This window comes from Suricata suricatta, chromosome 12 (assembly GCF_006229205.1).
Source record: "Suricata suricatta isolate VVHF042 chromosome 12, meerkat_22Aug2017_6uvM2_HiC, whole genome shotgun sequence".
Lineage (NCBI taxonomy): Eukaryota > Metazoa > Chordata > Mammalia > Carnivora > Herpestidae > Suricata > Suricata suricatta.
This window is the reverse complement of record NC_043711.1, coordinates 1,835,762-1,841,574: the sequence shown is the minus strand read 5'-3', so window position 1 is coordinate 1,841,574 and position 5,813 is coordinate 1,835,762. Positions and strand designations below refer to the sequence as shown.

At 46.1% G+C, this 5,813-nt stretch overlaps 1 protein-coding gene and 1 pseudogene across 1 annotated transcript in view; one reads left to right on the top strand and one right to left on the bottom strand.

Moving 5' to 3' along the window:
* LOC115274639 (zinc finger protein 669-like) overlaps nucleotides 1-5,813 on the bottom strand; it is a 160,743-nt gene that overhangs the window by 18,818 nt on the left and 136,112 nt on the right. The window lies entirely within an intron of this gene.
* LOC115274637 lies at nucleotides 2,740-3,416 on the top strand (annotated as a pseudogene).

Genomic DNA, 5,813 nt, shown 5'->3' with positions numbered 1-5,813 from the left:
TGTACTTAGGTTGTGGAAGCATGTCTTTTATTTAAGCAATTCCTATGTTCCCCTCGTAATTGTCTGCTTTTTATTTCAATGATGTAGTATCCTCTCATACTCCTCCAAAGATACTATGTGTAGGGTGTTCCGATTGGTTGGGGACAAGGGCGGGGCAGCATGGGCGGTGATAGGATTCATCCAAGGCAGAATTTACCCACCAAAGTAGTTAGAAGTTCATTGAATGCCCTGCAAGGGGCCTACGGGCCACCAGGCGGGGGTGATGGGCTCTAGTCATAGAGCAGAGTGGAAGAGTGTCGGGCCACATGGTACTTCCCCTTTTAATGTGCCCGCTTGTAAGTAGATCATGGCAGAGTTAGGGCCTGTGGCCACGTGGAGGCAGATCACGTCATGAACCTGTCTTCCATCCCTGTGGTCACTGTGGGCCCTTCGGCCTCACTCAGGTTCCCCTTGGTGAAGCCTGTTGTCTAAAAGTGGCCCTGACATCCTCTTGACAGGTGGACAGTGACAACCCTTTGGCATTAGGACAGAAGTGTCAACTTCAATAGCTGCTTCTGTGGTCCCATAGTCTGCCCTGGGGTCTCGGGTCCTCACCAAGAAGGACCCTCAGGTGGAGGTTGTCAGCTGCCCAGAGAATGCTGGATTCAGATCACAAGGGAGAGTTACTGAAATTCCCAGGAGTGGCCCGGGACCGCAGAGGGTCCTGTGGAGGCCGTCAAATATGGGGCGACCCGATGAGGTGGAGGTCGCAGCTCAGGTGGTGAGAGAATTCCCTCGAGGCCTCCCAGAGGACATGGGAGTGTCCTGAATCCCTGCAGGGGAGCGGCGGGCAGGGCACCAGAAGGGAGCCCGTCTGCCAGGAGGGGCTGCTGTGGGGCTCGGGTTCTGGGGGGCATGAGGGAGCATGGGGACCTTGGAATGCTCCCCGTGTTGGACCTGTGCCCCGAGTAAGTACCCAGGGGTCATTTAGGCCTGTGGCCACGTGCAGGCCGGTCCCTTAGGAGCCCGTGTCCCTTCAGCTGTGTGCTCACCGAGCGTCCTTGCTTTGCTGTGCATCTTCCCATCGCACAGGCCTGTTGCCAGAAAGTGGCCCATACACTGGGATTTGTCCTCCTCTGCTAAAGTGACCTGTGGCTCTGTCCGGATGAATCGCTCAGGGACTCTTCCTTCTGGTGCCCTTTTCCTTGAATCCTGGGCCTTGGTTAAATGTTTGAGAGGTCCCGCTGACTTCCTAGTTTCTTGTGGCCCCAAACTCGTCTTACACACGGGGTGTGCCGGGTGCCCGGGCCCTCGACTGTGCCCATGTCCACATCCACCTGATCCAGGGAAAGGGTCGCGTGTTCCTCTGTCGGAAGAGAGGGGACTCCCCCAGGCTCCTTGACATTGTTCCTTCCAGGATGAGAGCAGCACTGGGATCTGAGGGTCCCCACCATCCTGACATTCTGGCTCCGGGTCTTGGAACTGATGAGGCATAGTCATCTCTGAGCAAGACAAACGTGTCCTCAGATTTTTGTGTTGTCCACGTGAAAATTTCATGTCTCAGTCTGTAAAGTACCAGTCTACTCAGATCTGTCTCCGCGTAAATAACCCAGTATAGTGAGCGTGTTAAGTCACTGTCACCTGATGTCATCCCCCTGCCTTCAAGTTCCAGCCCTTCGGTCACTGTGGGCACCGCAGGGGACCTGCTTGGGCACTGTCACTTCCCACACGGGTGAGACTCAGGGGCCCTGAGAATGGAGGGCAGCTCCCCCTCACCCCCCTCACACACGTGGTGAGGACGGAGCTGAGCAGCAATCGGTGTGTGGTGTGTTTCAGGCCTCTGTGGTCTTTGAGGACGTGGCTGTGAACTTCACCCCGGCCGAATGGGCTTTATTGGATCGAGGTCAGAGGAAGCTCTACAGAGATGTGATGCTGGAGATGTGCAGGAACCTGGCCGCCGTGGGTAAGGATGGCCCCATCCCTTCACTGGTGTCTTAGGGAAGAAGAAAAGGTCAAATTTGCAAATGATAAGAAACTATCCATAGAATTTCCCGAAGATATCACTAAAACTATTATAATTAATCAGTGAATTTAGAAGCATTGTAGAATACAAAATCAATAATCTAAAATCTGTTGCACCTCCATACCTACTAACAAAATAGGAAATTTTGAAAACAAACCCATGTTCAGTTACTTCTAAAACCATAAAATCCAATGTTAAATAAAAGCAAGGAAGTTGAAAGATTGTACTCTGGAAGGTGTAAAACATTTAGTGAAAGAAATTGAAAGGGCACCTGGGTGGCTGAGTTGGTTAATCATCAATTTCAGTTCAGGTCATGATCTCACAGTTCCTGGGTTTAAGTCCCGCGTCGGGCTGTGTGCTGACAGCTCAGAGCCTGGAGTCTGCTTCAGATTCTGTGTTTTCTTTTTTCTCTGCCTCCCTCTCTCACTCTCTCTCAAAATAAACATTCAAAAAATGTTTTAAGGAATTGAACATGACACAATAAAGAAAGGCATACCATTGTCATGCATTGTATGAACTGTTATTGTTGAAAATGCCCATAGTATGAAAAGCACTCTACATATTCAGTGCAATCTCTATTGATGTACTGACAGTGTTTCTCAAAGAATAGAGCAAGAAATTCTAAAATTGTATGAAAAGAGAAAAGATTCCAAATAACCAAAGCAGCTTTGAGAACACATAGCAAAGATGAAAATAAAACAGTCCTAGATGTCATACTACACTAAAGAAGACAGAATAGTACTGGCAGAAAAGCAGACACAGAGATCAAGTCTACAGAATAGAGAGTCTGGGAAGAAACAAAAGTGCGGGGCGAACATGGGGAAGCCGAAGAAAGCAAGAACGTATGTGACCATGAAGCGAATGCTCAGTCTCCGAGATCAGAGGCTTAAAGAAAAGGATAGATTGAAACCTAAAAAGAAAGAAAAGAAAGATCCCAGTGCACTCAAGGAAAGACATGTCTCCCAACATCCTTCCAGCTTGTTCTCCCAGTAAAACACACAGCCGGGCCCGCCTTACCACAACCTAGTTGATATGAACTTTATCAACTTTTCCATTCAAGCCAAACTTAATTTCGTACAATCAATGATGGACTCTCTGTATGCCAAAATATATCCGTTGTATAACTGGCTGTGTAATGGCTGAAATTGAGAAACTGGGGCAAAAGTATCAAGTGGCTTTAAGGATTGCCAAGGGTCCAAGGTTTGAAGGATTTCCATGCACACACAATGGAACCTATGCAGGTGACTGCTTAGTACAGAGAGTAACGCAGCACACGTGTTACGTTGTGGCCACAGTTGACCAAGACCTTAAACGAAGAATCTGGAAGATCCCTGGAGTTCCCATCATGTACATGTCTAACCATAGGGACAACATTGAGCAGGTGCCAGATGATTATGGGGCCCCTTGGTTCTGATTCTAACACTCTAAAGATAGAGGTCCTGTGCCTTCCTTGACCAACTTTTTCTGTTGCCGGTTCCTAGAGCAATACTCTGTAGCATAAATTATTCTCCTTACCCATTTGCTCTGTTAGGAGCTGCGTGTAGTTAAATACATTCATTTTTTATACTGTTTTGAAATTGATATTTTATATCATTTTGAATTTTTTTGCTTTTTTTTTTTTATTCAAATGATTTCACATAAAAAAAAAAAAGGAGAGAGAGTCCGGAAATAATCCCATGCTTATAATGCCAGATTATCTACAGAGAAGGAGCTGAGAATACACAGTGGGGAAAAGAGTCTCTTCAATAGATGGTGCTGGGAAGATGAGACAGCCACCTGCAGGGAGACGACACTGGACCAGCTTTGTACCCCTGACCGGAAAGTACACTCAGTATGGCCTAAATACCTGGGTGTAGGACTGGAACCCCTACGCTTTTAAGACGAAAACAGAGGCACTGAACTCAGGGACATCAGCCTTAGCATTATTAATTTGTTTTTTTTTTTGGTCTGTGTGTTTTTTTCTTTTTTTTCTTAATAGTTTATTGTCAAATTGATTTCCATACAGCACCCAGTGCTCTTCCCCATCCATAACATTATTTTTGTGGAATCATCCCTTCAGGTACGGGAAACAAAAGGAAACATAAAAAAAATCGAAAGAGGAACATAACAGGCATTTCCCCAAGGAAAATATAGAGATGGCCCCTTGACACACGAAAAGCTTCTCAATCTCAGTAATCCTCAGGGAAATGCACATCAAAACCGCAGTGAGCTGCCCCTGCCAGCAGCCAGAATGGCTAGGATCAAAAAATAAATAAATAAAAAATAAAAAGAAACAGGAAATGCAAGTGTTGTTGAGCATGTGGAGAAAAGAGAACTGCTCATTGGTGGGATTCAAATGGGTGCAGCCAGGTTGACAAACAGGATGGAGTTTGCACAGCAAAATGAAACACAGCAATACCATATGGTTCATAAATTCACGTCTGGGTAGTTCCCCAAAGAAAAAAATCCAGCACAATAAGCTCTGTGCACCTCGAGGTCACTGTACTGTACTCAAGATATGGAAGCAACACAGGCATCCCTCAGCAGATGAGTGGGGAATGAGGGTGCGGTGTCTACATACAGGGACCCGCCCTCAGGAGCACAAAAGTGACACAGCCTTGCCATTTGTGACAGTATGGTTGGACCTAGAGAATATTATGCCATGTAAATAAGTCAGACAGAAAGACAAAACATGTCACTTATATGTGGAATCTAAATGACAAAATGAATGAAGAAACGAGAAAATAGCACAGGCTTAAAATGTAGAGAACAACTTAATGTTTGTGAGATTGGAAGTGGATTGGAGGGACAGGTGAAATAGATGGCGGGGATTGGGAAGTACACCTTTGCATTCATTGAATACGTAAGTCACGGGGATGAAAAGTAGAGCACAGGGAATATGGTCAATACTTTGTAGTTTTGTGTCATGCCAGGAAGTACACTTATTATGGTGAGCATTGTAATGCATGTAATGGTTGAGTCCCATGTTGCAGACCTGACATGAATACATAGGTCAGTATGCTTCTACCGAAAAATGGATATGTGAATGAATGAATGAATGAACGGATGATTTAAAAGCCCCCTAAGTATCGGTCATCAATGACCCTGAAGACTCAAGTCGGCCCCCATCTTCCAGATTGCTTGGTGTCCTTCAAATCTGCCCTCTTGCCAAGCTCTTCCCAGGGTCAGGGCAGCAGCCACACACATCAGCTGACCCCCTAATGGCAGCTGGGGCAGCGCAGGACAGCTTCACCAAAGGCTTATGTGCCTTCGGAACTGGTCACCCCTTGGTGGCATCAGTTTCTGGACAAGGGGTTGGCATTTGGACACATCCCCTAGAAACACAACTCCGGTTTTGAGAAGGGTGATATTTGTCAGTCACCCGGCTTCCTTGTTGGACTTTTCATCTATCCTCGCCCATCTGGTCCTTCTCTCCGTGTTCTTATACAGGTAGGGTGTAGATGTGTGTATCTTGCCCTATTCTCTCTTACTTAGCCTTTCTGATAATACTTACCTTCACATTAGTCCTCATCTATTTTGAAGTGTTTCTGAATGAACGGGCTGCCGTTTCATACACTTTTCCTATTATTAGCAACGTCCCAAGTCACAAATGTCCTCAGCTTTTGGTCACATGTCCAGTCTTCCTCATGAAGTTCATTTACATTTCTGGATCCGTATATGAATAGACACAAATATACAGTCTCTTTTCTTACCTTACACATCAGGCCATTTCCAGGAAATTCAATTAGGCTACCAATTCTTGTGATTTCTCCCAGTCAGGGTAAAATGAGTGGATCAAAGTCTCAATGAAATACTTTGCAGAAAGAGCCTC